The sequence below is a fragment of the Nilaparvata lugens genome, chromosome 12 (genome assembly GCF_014356525.2).
Source record: "Nilaparvata lugens isolate BPH chromosome 12, ASM1435652v1, whole genome shotgun sequence".
Lineage (NCBI taxonomy): Eukaryota > Metazoa > Arthropoda > Insecta > Hemiptera > Delphacidae > Nilaparvata > Nilaparvata lugens.
Genome location: NC_052515.1, coordinates 8,965,549 through 8,981,046, shown reverse-complemented (window position 1 = coordinate 8,981,046; position 15,498 = coordinate 8,965,549). Strand labels below are relative to the sequence as shown.

Below are 15,498 nucleotides of genomic sequence, written 5' to 3'. Positions count from 1 at the left end.
CGAAATGATAGAGATGAGGAATAATTATGAATAGGTAATATTATTCAGGGTCATGACATGTGAATAGAATGGCGATGTTATTATTTTAATTTCGATGAACGAATGAAATTTTGATGATGGAACTACGACCATCTTTTTCTAAACTCAACAAAATTATAACTTCTTCTTCTTCTTTCTCGAAAATTATAACAACAGTTAAATAATATCAGTTTCTCATTATTTTTGAACGAGAGAAGAAAAGGAAGAATGTGTGAGTGAGAGAGACAGTTTGAGAGGAGGGATACTGCGTGGGAAAGAGACTGAGAAAAAAAGAGAGATTTTGCTGATGAGAGAGACAGTGACAGAGAGGGAGAGTGAGTGAGTGAGAGCGTGATTGTGTGCGAGAGAGATTATGAACAAAAAAGATACACTGAAAGGGAGGAAGGACAAAGAAATAGATGGAAACTGAGAGAGAATAAGAGAGATTAGAGTTCTGTATTCATGGAAGTTACAATAGACTCTGCCTACTGCCCTATACTCTTATTTACAATAAATGACAGTATAGCTAATTATTCAACGAGAGAGAGAGTGGGTGCGAGGAAGAGGGGGGATTGATTGATTGATTGATTGATTGATTGATTGATTGATTGAGTACTTTATTTATGTAGATTACAATATATACTGGCTTATACACTTATATACAATAGCTTACAATACAGCAAAATTATAGATGAATTTACATAATATAGACTAGGAAAATAACTATAGAACTGTATATGATATGAAAAAGCAATTTGTAATATAATAACTATAAATAATAATCATATTGTTATGCATCTACATGAATTGGCGGAGCTTTGGACATATCAATGCCCATTCTTTGGGAAGAATAATAAAAATATCCTCCCCACTAACTCTCTACCAAAACGTTAATTTCGTTATTTAAACTAAGGATTTATTTATTAATGGAAATATTGTAAAGGGGAGTGAGATTGATTGATTGATTGATTATATGCCTTTATTAGGGCGGAATTAGGACTCCTGGTCCTCTCTGCCACACAACCCTTTACAAAAGAAGAAAAATTTATATAAGAACAGAAAAAAATAGATTACATATTATGTAATAAGATTACATAAGATTAATATATAAGTAAATAAAACTATTAATCAAAATACAATAACATAATAATAAAAGAGAATTTTAAACTTTATTCATTTATACAATTGGAAACAATATTTCAAATTCCACTAGATAAATCTATAGGAAAACCTATCAGAAATGAGATCTAATCAAGTTCATTCACTCACACATGCACACAAAACAACCCTAAAAATAAAGATTTTACAAAGTATAATAATTATCAAAACAATATATTAAGATGAAATATTTTTGTATCTCTAGTTGCATAAAAGGTGAAAATGAGTTAAATTCATGTAGATTTATACAATGTAAATAGACAATAAAAATAAAGCTAAACCCGACCCAAGCCTAATCTGCGCCACCAGATCCCAGCCAATTCAATACTGCCGCGCCAAACAGAGCTCGATCGCCAATATTCTTCACAGTTGGAGGCAACAGATTCCAGATCCGACAAGCTGATACATGGAATGATTTATTATACATAGATGTTCTATGATTTGGAATAACCAATAGTTGGGTGCCCTGCCTGGTACCTCTCACACTACGATCTCCAATAAAAACAAATTTATGTGCCAAATAACCTGGGGTTTTTACATGCAAAAGGTCATGAAGCAGCATCAGAATGTGATACTCCCTCATTTTCTTGAGTTTTGGCACATGTAGTTGCTGGAAAAATGGGGTGATATGATCATCTCTTCTCAGATTGAAGATGAACCGGATGCAATAGTTCTGAGCCCTCTGCAGTCGCTCAGACAAGGCCACAGTCATGTCATTGATCACAATGTCACCGTAAGAGAAGTATGGGAAAATTAATGACTTAACCAGCATCACTTTCACATGAAGTGGAATGAAGTCACCAATCTTCTTAAGCGAGTGGATACCTGCAAATACCTTATTACAGGTGGTGTTGATTTGTTTCGTCCAGTCGAGTGTTTTGTCTATTGTCAGTCCCAGATTTGTAACAGAGTCACTGTAATTCAAATTTATGTCGTTTATTTTGATGTATGGTCCATTATCAAAGTTGAAACCTCGGCGAGTCATGAGTTTAGTGTAGCCAATAATTATTGCCTTGGATTTCGTTTCATTAATTCTAAGTCCATGTTTCAAAGTCCAGTCCGTAAGAGTCTCAAGTTCACTATTCATATTGTCAACTGTAGCAGTAAAGTCGTTCAAGTCAAAGTGGATGTACAATTGCAGGTCATCGGCATATAGGTGCTGTTTGGAGAATCTGAAGATATTGGTTACATCATTTATATATATACTGAACAAAAGAGGCCCAAGTACAGACCCCTGGGGAACGCCCCTCCCTAAAATGTGATAGCCAGATGAGAACCCATTGTACTTAACAGATTGGCACCTGTTACTCAGGTAGGAACCGAACCAATCCACTACATGAGTGGAGAACCCCAAATTCCTCAGTTTTTTCAACAAGAGAGGGTGGTAGACGCAATCGAAAGCTTTACTGAAATCTATCAGCACTAGCAGAGTAGCCAGTCTTCCATCCATCGCTCTACGAATATCCTCAGTCACACAAAGCAATGCAGTGGTGGTACTGTGGCCTTTCTTAAAACCAGATTGAAAATCACTCAGAGAATTGTTAATTGTAAGATAATTATTAACCTGCTGATGCACTACCCTCTCTAAACCCTTAGAAAGGGGTGAGAGAATATGTATGGGCCTGAAGTCAGACGGTGAAACGGGATTTGGTATTTTATTGAGGGGTAAGACGGCTGAGTATTTCCAGTAGGTTGGAAAAATGGAAGATAGAAGTGAAAAGTTATACAAATGTGTTATATAAGGAAGAGTGACAGGAAGAGTATCTCTTATGAACTTTATAGGAAGAGAGTCCTCACCAACTGCATTGCTTCTGATCCTGTTTAGGCAGTGGAAAACTTGAAGTTCCGAAACTTCAGAAAATTCGAACTCATTTTCTAGAGCGTTTACTCGGAGAGTGTCTGCATATGCACGGGCACCCTCATCACTGACTGGGACATTGCAGAAAAAAGAGTTGAGCTCTTCAAGGCTATGAGTAATGTTAGGCAGTTTCTTCTCTTTACCCAACCCCATACTTTTCACGGTTCTCCAGACACTTGCAGAGGAACGATTGTCCGTCAGTAGGGCTCGAAAGTAATGGGATTTTGAATTTCGTATCCTCAGCTTACAACGATTCCTAAGCCTTTTGTACTCTGCAAACATCATTGGACACCCACATCTCTTAGCCAAGCGGAATTTTTTGTCACGCTCGTTCATAAGCTGACGTATGTCCGGTGTTATCCAGGGAGCTGGTCTCCTAGTTACCTTTTTGCACCTCAACGGCACATGTTTATTGAACAGCTCGCACATAATTTGTTGGAATACTTCCAGCTTCTCATCAATAGTAGCAGCCATGACAACATGATGCCAAGGAACAGTGAAAAGGTCAGCAAACAACTCCGAGTAGTTAATATTCTTATAATCACGGTATCTTATGATTCTTGCTTGTGACTTGGGGGCTTTCACAGCATAAATGCAATAAACCAGATCATGAGCTGAGAGACCCGGCACTGGCACCTGTCCATGACTCTTCACAGCATCAGCATCACAAACAGAGACAAGATCCAACAAAGTGTGGGAAGTGGCTGTGTGGTGTGTAGCCTGTAGCGGAAGTATTGTCATATTGGAAGTAAAAAATATTGTCTTTAGTTGTGTCAAGTCAAAAGTGTCACGTCCAAGCAAGTCTGTGTTAAAGTCACCCATAACAATGACATGACTGTAAGCCGGCATACACTGCAGGAGAGCGTCCTCGAATTCACACATATATCCTATGTGTGGAGGGCGGTAACAAACTCCAATCAACACTTTGGAATTCGCCGCAACTATTTCAATAAACATAAACTCAGGCCTGTTCGGTCTGGAATTGTCGGACTGGAATAAAACTTTGGCTTTCAAATCTTCCTTTGCAAAAACAGCAACTCCCCCACCATTCTTATGAAGCCTATCATTCCTGAATATGCTAAAGTTATCAATGTGAATGGCGTTCGACGATATCGAAGGCTTCAGCCATGTTTCAGAGACCAACATCACATCACAGATCTGTGTGCCAAACAAATCACGGAATTCATCAATGTGACACTGCAGTGACTGCGCATTCACATGACATATTTTTAAAAAATTCTTGTGAGGCGAAAAAGCTTGTTCAATCAAGCCCTTCGTGCTTGGCGCGGCTGCACTATCATCTGGAGCTACACTCATGAGAATGATGACAAGACCAAGAGCCAGGGCACATGAAGGCAAGAGTCGAGCTAATCAATACATAGTTGATGTAATAAACGAAGGATTTAAACCACTCATACACACACGCACACACACATACACACGTTATTATAAAATTACCTGAGAAAAGTAAATCGCCAATCATAATGACAGAAGGTTCGAGCAGAAACTGAACTGTATTTTATATCTAGATTATAAAAGCTGGATACAAGAGCTTGTCAACCCAACATGAGGAGCAATTAGAGAGGGAGAGAGAGAGCGTGAGTGAGAGAGAGAGTGTGTGTGTGAGAGAAATGGATATATAGAGAGGGAAAGACAGAGCAAAAGATTAGATTAGATTGGATTAGATTGGAGTTATTTATATGTATGTTACAATATTTACTGACTTATACACTAATTTACATAAAATGACGGTATTGCAAAACATTCAACGCATTTTGCAAAGTATGAAAAATTAATCAATGAGAATAAAGATGCAATAAGCTATAATATAATATTATTGTGATGCAACTTCATAAATCGGCGGTGTTTAAACAAATAATTTTCGATTCTCTGAAAAGGAATAATATTGTTCTCATCAACACACGACTGGGAAAGTGGGAAAGAAAGTGATATATATATATATATATATATATATATATATAGAGAGAGAGAGAGAGAGAGCCAGAGCAAGAGATAGTGTGTGTGTGTGTGTGGTGATTGAGTGGGTGCGTGTTGAGGGCGGAGATAGAGAGAGAGAGTTAGCGAGAGAGTGTGAGAGAATGTGAGAGAAAGAAAAGGAGAGAATGAGTGAGACTACTCGTGAACATGGCTATCCATCATCTTCTCACTTCAGAAACATGTTTGCTGAAACGTATGTTATAATAATATTGCCGTCTCGTCTGACATGAGTTGAAATCTCAAGCCAGCAGATGACTGACGTTGCTTGAAAATTTGATACATAGCTGTGAATAGACATGATACATGGTAGTAAATTGATACATAACAGTAAATAGACATGATTCACATGATACATAGCAGTAAATAATGTAATACATAACGGTAGATTGATACATGCAAGAAATGTACAGTGATACATAGGTGGGACCAATCTTCATCTTCATCCCACATCATCTTGCAACTGACAGTGAGATGTCGAGAAATACAATTTGGCAGTGCCTGATGTAAGGCTAGAAAAGTGGATTTTTGTGGTGAAATTCACTTACAACTGTCAGCGTTGACCAAATAGGTATGGGAATTGATGTAAGTTTCTCATCTAACCGTGTTTCGGATGGACAAGTTAAGTCGTCGTTCCCGGCTGCGTAATAGCAGTTGTTAGGTCATGTCAGAGGGCCTGAAATTGATCAGTTGCGACCTGAAAACTCTGACACCAGACCTCAGCCAGCCAGGTCACTCGATATTATTATTACTATTACTATCTTTTCAAAATATTTCGCAATATTATCAAAGTCTAAAAATGGCACAAATTGAAATAGAAACCGCTGTGATCACTATACTATGATATATAATGTAACTATAATCTATATATATAAAAGCGAAATTGCACTGACTCACTCACTCACTCACTCACTCACTCACTCACTCGCATAACTAAAAATCTACCGGACCAAAAACATTCAAATTTGGTAGGTATGTTCAGTTGGCCCTTTAGAGGCGCACTAAGAAATCTTTTGGCAATATTTTAACTCTAAAGGTTGTTTTTAAGGGTTTAAAGTTCGTCTTTTAGCATGTATATTCTTCTTCTCCCAATCTCTTAATTATAATTGAAATTTCCATATCATATGTTACTATAGAACTATAATCTAGATAGAGTACCTCTTCGAAACAGTTGTTAACTGGCAACTAAATTAATAATTTTGTCAGGTTGGCATTAAGTTGAGTTGACTTTGTTAGGTTGGCACCAAGTTGAAGATTTAAATGCATTTATCGCGGAAAAATTGATTGGGCACTGCTACTTCAATCCTGGGAATATTATATTACTAGCCGTCAGGCTCGCTTCGCTCGCCATATCCGTTTAGCCAGACGTTTAGTCTGGACCCCCGACTGGATTGTTCTAACATATGATAAAAATGCTCAAATGAAAAATGCAGGCGAGCGAAGCGAGATCATTCGAGATCAAATGCTGATCTCATTCCTGGACGATCCAGTCGGGGGTCCAGGGGGCGGAGCCCCCTGGCTAGACGGATATGGCGAGCGAAGCGAGCCTGACGGCTAGTATACTATAATATTATGAACGTTGGAGATGAACATAATCAAGAATGAAACGTTCATAAATTCCAAGAAGATCTATTCATTCAATTCATTTATCATTTTCCATCACGGTGTCGGTATAATACTTCTTCCATAAATTCAATTCATTGGAATAAATTTCAGTATCATTGAGTTTATATTCTTGGATTACATCAATTCATTGAAGTCTCATCTTTAAATATATTCCTTGTTTTGTTTTTTCTAGGTAAGTGAACTCTTGGTGTTGTTCAATTCAAATGTTTCTTCAACGTAAGTATCCAACAACACTATTGTTATATTCCTTACATATTCTACTTCTGTATATCGCAATATTTTCAAGCACATTTCACGAGCATTTTATAATTATTGGAGCGTAGAATAATTCATGAGTTCAGTTTACAATCAATCTACTAATTGATTGTAAATAAATTTATAATTTATATATATAAAATGAATAAGTCCCTATCTACAGCAGATGAGAAGATTCAAATATGAAAGTTTCTCATTGAGGATCTTTTTTTGATTTGGCAAAGAGCGTTGATGGTATCTGAATTCAACAGTGAATAATGAAAATTTTAAATGTATGCATTTAGGGCTACTTATTTCTATTTATAAAATAACATCATAGTATCCTTTTATTATTACTTTCCTTGGCCTATTACCATCGGTAAGGAAAGTATTGCTTTCCAAAAAAAAATTAAGGTACCCTAATTTCAAGTTTTCTATACGTTTCAAGGTCCCCTGAGTCCAAAAACATGATTTTTGGGTGGTGGTCTGTGTGTGTGTATGTGTGTATGAGTGTATGTATGTGAACACGATAACTCCACCCCCAATCGACCAATTGACTTTAAATTTCGAACTTAAGGTCCTTATACCATGAGGATCCGACAATAAGAAATTCAATAAAATTCAATTCAAAATGGCGGATAATTACAAAAAACCATGTTTTTCACGGTTTTCTCGAAAACAGCTTCAACGATTTTCTTCAAATTTATACCATGGATAGCTATTCAAAAGCCCTATCAACTGACTTAAGTCTCAATTCTGGGAAAATTGCAGGAGCTCCGTAATATTCTTGAGAAAAATGGCGGATAATTACTGAAAAAACATGTTTTTCACGACTTTCTCAAAAATGACTTGACCGATTTTTCTCAAATTCATATCCTGTATAGTTATTTATCAACTCTATCAACTGGCATGAGTCTCCTTTCTGGGAAATTAATGAGTGGTCCACCCCATCCTTGAGAAATGGACTTTGTAACCTACTTCTCGTGCATGAGGTAGATAGGTAGAGCAGTTCATAAAAAGAACACATATTCGAGATATTTCATCTGTAGAGCATCTGTTTTGACGATGACTTTTAAAAAAATCATCGAATTTCACAATTTACACAAAGGAAAAAGTACACGAAAACAATAATTATATAATTATACACATATACAGAAGTCTGATCGTAGTTTCAAATATGTTGCCGCCAATCGTCATTATGTTATTCCCCTAAATTATTCCCGTTTTTTTCTCGAATGAGGCTTACAGTTCAATGAGCAAGGAAAGATGTGTGAGTGTACCACACCAGATTTTTTTTGACGGGTACTTATTTTATATTAAAAACTTTTCAAAAAGGGTTCTATTTTTTTAATAGTTTGAGAGTTGATTTCTCTACCCCAAACCCTTGAGAAATTCATTTTCACCGTTCTCCATAGCACTGAACCCAACATATTAATAATTGCATCCCTTATTTGAGATGCTCTGTCCCAATATTGATTCACCTGTATGTTTATTGAAGACTGCCTTCATATTATCAAAATGAAAGTTCATATGACGTCACTGATATGCGATATCTACCTGGCCTTTGTTTATGCAGCTTATGTAAACTGGTGTGGCTTTTGTTAGTATGCGGCCGGGCCCATATGGGTCAACGGAAACAGCTTCATGAATGGCTGATGGCTGAGCACAGTGTGCCGTCATATCCGCAAATCCCATACAGGCATAACATCAACATACTGCGTTGATTGACAGTGATATGGGTCAGATTGCATTACCACAAATCCCTCTGCTGCTGAGTTTATCAGCGATGGATTAAGTAACGTATTTTAGAGTCTTTAATACCCCCAGAGTGACTGGAGGAAGCTGGGAAAAACATCATAACAATGGGAAACTATTTGAGAAACATCCTTCCAACAAGAGAGAAAAAAACTACTTCATCAATCATTTGTATTGAGTATTATCATAGTGGAAATGTAGCATAATAAGAGAAGAAAGATAATGAGAGAATATTATGTTATCTTTCCTTTATAGTTTTATGATTTTTCCCAAACATCAAGCAACTTTTTCTAATTTCCTTGTTCTTTCATTCGTAGTGAAGATGATACTTCCAATGGATGAACTGAGTATCAATAATAATGTCGAAAACTATATTGTATTATTTGTCATAGCAAAAAGGAAAGAGTGAGGAAGAACTCTATCCTTCCTCTATAGGATATCACGTTTCTTTTCAAAAATAAGGAATCATTTCCCAATTTCATTGTAAGTTAATTTCTAAAATTCTTCAGTTGAGGTGATATTGGAGTGGATATTTCAAATAAATGAATCAGTTAAACTGGTGAATCAAAATTAATTTGTGAATAAAACTATTTGGAATTATCAAAATCACTTATTTGTCGAAAATGCTAGAATATGGTGCTGATTGGCTGACCCACCGCAGTGGAAGGCTGTCATTGGCCGAAGAAGATTGTAGGCGGAGCATCAAATATTCAGCTGACATGCATCTATGAACTACAGAAATGACTGGAAAAACCACACCAGAATAAATCCACCTTTCGAATGCATTCAACATTAATAGTCTATGTCGCGGAAATAAACAACAAGAAATTAACATGAACTAGATTTAATTTCTGTGCTTGAGCTAGATTTCTACTGATTCAAACGCTAGTGATACAAGATTGTCTACAAGTATTGAAACATATATTACATGATAGAACACTTATTGACATGGGCTGATTTTAAATTAATAAAACAAAATAAATCTTATAGCACCCTATATTCTTTTAAAAAAAAAACATTAAAATAGTTGAACAACTAGTTTCGGTTTACACCATCTTCAAACTAGAAATAAGTTGTTCAACTATTTTAATGTTTTTTAAAGAATAAATAGTGCTATAAGATTTATTTTGTTTTACATGATAGAAATATGAGGTTCTGCTATTTACATACACCCTTTCTGAAAGTGATTTTTGGCACAGTGATAATGGTATACCTGAAACTGATCCTCTGTTGAAGAGAATGAAAAAGGGTACTACAGTAATTCTATGTTATTAAACTCCCGAGTAGCTTTATTGAAATAGTTGAAAAATACTATAAATTACATGATTTACTGTAACCTCCAACTTCTTTAGATCTAGTTAGTCAACTTCTGCTACTTTTGACCGATATTTCCTCAGCCTGACCCATATTCCACGAGTCTCAACCCATTTCCCGCAAGTTCAGCGCGATTTCCACATCAATTCATCATGTTTATCCGCGGTTTTCATCTGCATAACCCTTTGCGATCCCTGGCAGGCCTACAAGTTTCATCACTCAACCGTGACACTACACTACAGTCATGACAATCCAATAATCTCATCAGGCGACAAAATAATCACACACAATAATCACTATGTTTACACGCGTTTCAAACAATGTTGAAACAGTCGCTCCTGTATTTACGTTCGCTCTCCACATTTATTCAGCATGATCTCTGTATTTCCACCATGTTTGTTTTTCTCTTTCCGGCTTATCCACTTCACTCTTCCTTTATAGTACGCCCTCTTCATTCAATCATTCCTACACTGATAGTAGAATAATTATTTACCATTTTAGCACTTAATTTATGAAGCACTATTTTCAATGCAATTAATTAACAATACTTGACTTAATTAACTTAATTAACAATACTACGTCATCAACAGTACGATATAATGACACTCATAAAATTGAAACAAACAGTTACTTCAACTGTATAATAAATCATTTGTAGATTGAAGAATCAAAGTACCTTTTTCAACTCTATTTTAATTTCTCACAACTTCCTTTGATTTTCTGTATGTCTGTATTTCCACCATGTTTGTTTTTCTCTTTCCGGCTTATCCACTTCACTCTTCCTTTATAATACGCCCTCTTCATTCAATCATTCCTACACTGATAGTAGAATAATTATTTACCATTTAAACACTTAATTTATGAAGCACTTTTTTCAATGCAATTAATTAACAATACTTGACTTAATTGACTTAATTAACAATACAACGTCATCAACAGTACGATATAATGACACTCATAAAATTGAAACAAACTGTTACTTCAACTGTATAATAAATCATTTGTAGATTGAAGAATCAAAGTACCTTTTTCAACTCTATTTTAATTTCTCACAACTTCCTTTGATTTTTACTTTCTTTGCCCTATCACCATAGGTAAGGAAAGTATTGCTTTCCGAAAAAATTAAGGTACCCCGATTTTCTAATTTCTATACGTTCCAAGGTCCCCTGACTCCAAAAAAGTAGTTTTTGGGTATTGGTCTGTATAGGTGTGTGTGTATGAGTGTATGTGCGTCTGTGTACACGATATCTCATCTCCCAATTAACGGAATGACTTGAAATGTGGAACTTAAAATCCTTAAACTATAAGGATCCGACACGAACAATAATTTCGATTAATTTCGATTCAAGATGGCGGCTAAAATGGCGAAAATGTTGTAAAAAACAGGGTTTTTTGCGATTTTCTCGAAAACGGCACCAACGATTTTGATCAAATTTATATATAAAAAAGTCATTGATAAGCTCTATCAACTGGCACAAGTCCCATATCTGTAAAAGTTTCAGGAGCTCTGTCCCATCTATGCAAAGTTTTATTTTAGATTCCAAATCATCAGGCTTCGGATACAATTTAAACAAAGAAATCCAAGTGGAAAAGATTGAGCATAAGAATCTCTACAATTAATGTACAGTAACATTTTCACCTAAAATTGAAAATAAGCTCAAAGTCCGAGAGAATAAGATTATTCAATTTGCTAACTGTTGGCAAGTGTTGTTTCTATTAAATCATTCACTATGAAGAGATATCAGCCTTCATGTGTCTGCCGCGTTATTGTCCTGTCACCAGCTGGCTTAGATCTTTGAATAGTAGATTTGAGATGCGCGTGAACACTAGCGTCAGTTGATCAATTTTCATAACGGCAAGGAAAATTGTGTGAGTGCGCCACACTAGATTTTTAATATTCACATCAACAAGTTATTCTAACCAAGATAATAATATGGAATGCAATTCTCATTCAACATAATAATTCAAATAATATAATGTACAATTTTTTGATACAATAATAATAATATTATAAAGTCCATATCATGAGTAGCTGAATATGTTTTAGTATGTAGGGCGGATGGAGATTAAAAAGCCTCTGATATACATTCTCCATTTCTGTATATATGCAATTTATGGATATCAGAATATATACCTTACAATAGAAACTCTGCATATGTCATCAACGATGATATTTGTGATGAATATAGTAATAATACTCAGATAAAATTCGCCACTATCTGTTTTAATTGCTGTGTTCATACTGTAAGCATTGTCTAAATGAGAAGCACTCATGTAACTTATAAGGTGCTGACAGTTCCTTGTGAAGTTTCCAGACTTAGCATATCTATATTGAAGATTGGGAATCTGTTTTGATTTAAGTCCGGCAGACCAGCAGAATTTGGATGTTAGTTCGCTTCAATAAGCAGTAAGAGATTTGGGATGGAAACCCGTATGAGGTCAAACTATCTATAAGATAATATTGACAAACTTGGGTGAAATGTTTGTATAATAAGCTGGGTTTCGAGCTATGTTAGTGTTATAGCACTGCATGTGCTGATGCAGGTCAATTCCAAATGTTGTACACATGTGTTATTTTCGATGGCGATATCATTGTTGTCATTATTTCAAGTTCAATATCCACTACTCAGTATGAGTTCAAAATTCCAGATTATTCAGTATACGTTCTAGTCTGTTATGATCCAATCCATATAAAATATTGAATGAGAAAGACTAAGAAATTGTCAAAAAACCACTGATTTATTGATAATTAGAAATTATCTAATAAGTTTCTAATTATCAATAAATCAGTGGTTTTTTTGACAATTTCTTAGTCTTTTTCATTCAATATGAATAATTACCACAATATCAACTTCTCAACTACACAAAAAGTCATATAAAATACTTCATTCATCAAGTTCAGTATAAGTTTAACATTCCAGATTAGAAAAATTGTCAGAGGTGAATGAACACAAATGAATATAATGTTATCGAACACTTGAAAAAAAGTGTTTGACAATATCGCTCCATGTTCATTGTCATGAACCAGAAGGTTTGACAAACCCCCAAACATCAGTTTCTTTTTCAAGAAGAGAAATAATTTTTTTTCAACTTTAAAAACTAAAAGCTGATCAGACAGTTTTGGCTGACAGAGTAACGACGCTGAGGAGAGGTAGAAGTGGGACTGGCATTCTAGTCTCCCCTCCAGCCAGCTAGTGGAGAAAGCTTCCCACTTTTTTTCTGAATAATTTAACACTTTTCCATCGCCTACCTCCTGAGACAGACCGAGCAGACCCGTGGATGGACATCCCCTGGTTTTCCATTCAGACCATGGCAACTTAGGATGGACATCAACTGTGTAACGGTATCATTCCAATTTCAATTCATTTTTCTATATTGTTTTATTTTTCAGAAATTCCAAATTGATTATGCCTTGGATCATGTTTTTTGAACTGTCATATAACTTGTCTAAATAAAAAACACAACAATAAACTAGTCCAACACAATTCTGATTAGTTTTGTAAAATCATTGGGAACAAGTTTATTTTTATCTTTCGAATTGATTAAATTCTCAAAAACGCATAACCTTTCTTAATATTGTTTTGTATCAAAATAGATGCAGCATAACTAATTTCATGAAACCCAAGTATGTAAAAATTGATATTAATTCTCACAGAAAATTTCCTCATTCCAATAGAATAAATCTGACTCCTAATAAAAATGTTTCCCTTTCAAATTCCAAAAAAAACATTTAGTTGATAATATTAAAAAAAAACAACTGCTTTTGCTTTACCATCAAATGCTACGGAACAACAATTTTACATTGTTCCCGTCTGGAAACTGGTGGATCGCCCCCTTTTTTCAAAGTGGTAATTGAAATGATTGATTTCCCTATGTTTGCTCAATTAGTTGTTTCATTCGAGGGGAGTCGAGATGTTTGAACTGATTTCTAGTACACATGAGTCTTTATTTGTTTCAATTCCTTCCTTAAAGATTTTTGAACATGTTTGATTAAATAATTACTTTCACAAAACAGGTCATCAATCATTTATTACGAATGATGGATACCACTGTTCAATCATTTAATGTTACATCATATTTTATGAAAAAATACCACAATATCACTCAAAATACAACACTATAATGTTAAATATTGTCAAAGCGCATGAGAAGAAAACCCCCACTTTCATTCTCTACTCCTATGTCACCCTCTACTCTTTAGGGTTGAGTGTAAGAGAGGGCCGACTGCACCCTAACTTCTCCCTCTTAGGTATAAATAAAGGCAGTCATTCTATTCTATTCTATTCTATTCCTATGCTCTTCCCTTTGTGGTCAAAGGCTCTCAACAACATGATAAAAACAGACAGACATTATTACGTCCATGAATTAACAGGAATAAATATATATCAATCCTGATAATATACGATATCAGTGTTCATTGCTTATCATTAATCAAGAACTTTGTAGCCTACTGTCGATTGATATAACATTAAATTCATCAACAACATTATATAAAACAACTTATCCAATACATTATTCATAATCCATCATACATTACTCAAATAATTATAATGAATAATATAACTTTACAGTTGTGTATTTATAGTTGACGATTTCAATTTTTGTTTTCAAAATAAATAACTCGTATTCATTCCAATTGAATCACTGGATCACAGGTACTAATAAATCTTGAAAAATTGAAATTATTCATACATAAATAAACGTGTACATTAATTTTGATCTGCATCAATGACCAAAATACGAGGATTGAAGATTATTGTAATAATCCAACGAAGCTGATCCGTCCTCAATGAACAGAGATGAGTCACGACTTTATTAACTTATGCGGACCGAAAAGGAAACTAATAGAGATTTGGCAGAGCGGATTCCTCAGCTGAAACTTGACCGCTTCCCCCATCATAATCATCATCATCAAAATCATCCTCAACATCAGAAACTTTTCCCATTTCCTCTTTCGGCTACCCTGTAATGATTTCTCTCAGTTATCATCATCACAATCATCCCTCAACTCGGAAGTTCTTGAGTTCCATGCCCGTTGTTAGTAAACCGGGAAAGATAAAGTTTCAGGGAATTCCTTGAAGAATTCGATGAGGAGAAAGTGAGGCCTGAACTCAATTAATATGATATTAGTGCTGAGTAATGTAGTTCACCTAAGGAGAACGTGGATTAAACATTGAGGATAGAGTGTATGAATTACATTCTATACTCTCTGAGAGTACACTATTAAAGTCTATGATTAAGTAACGAGTGAGAAGACGTGTTTATAGTCTTCTTATCACACTTTCACCAACAGATAATTCCAAAGGAATGGACCTTTAGAGACTAGATACCGGCACAGTAGATTTCCATGAGCTCTGATCGGAGTGTTCTCACTCAGCACAACCCAGCGAGTATGAATATTCCCAGTAGAACTTATCGGAATGATATTCCTTCCATACTAGTCACTTTCACTGTCGAGTGGAAATCCAGCTCAATTCCTTAATTGAGATTCAACCACAAAAATATATTCAATGAATCTTTAAAAACTGAAAGAGATGCTG

General features: G+C 35.2%; 1 protein-coding gene across 1 annotated transcript in view; it reads left to right on the top strand.

Moving 5' to 3' along the window:
- LOC111049624 (head-specific guanylate cyclase) overlaps nt 1-15,498 on the top strand; it is a 308,894-nt gene that overhangs the window by 41,089 nt on the left and 252,307 nt on the right. The gene's annotated exons all lie outside the window — the stretch shown is intronic.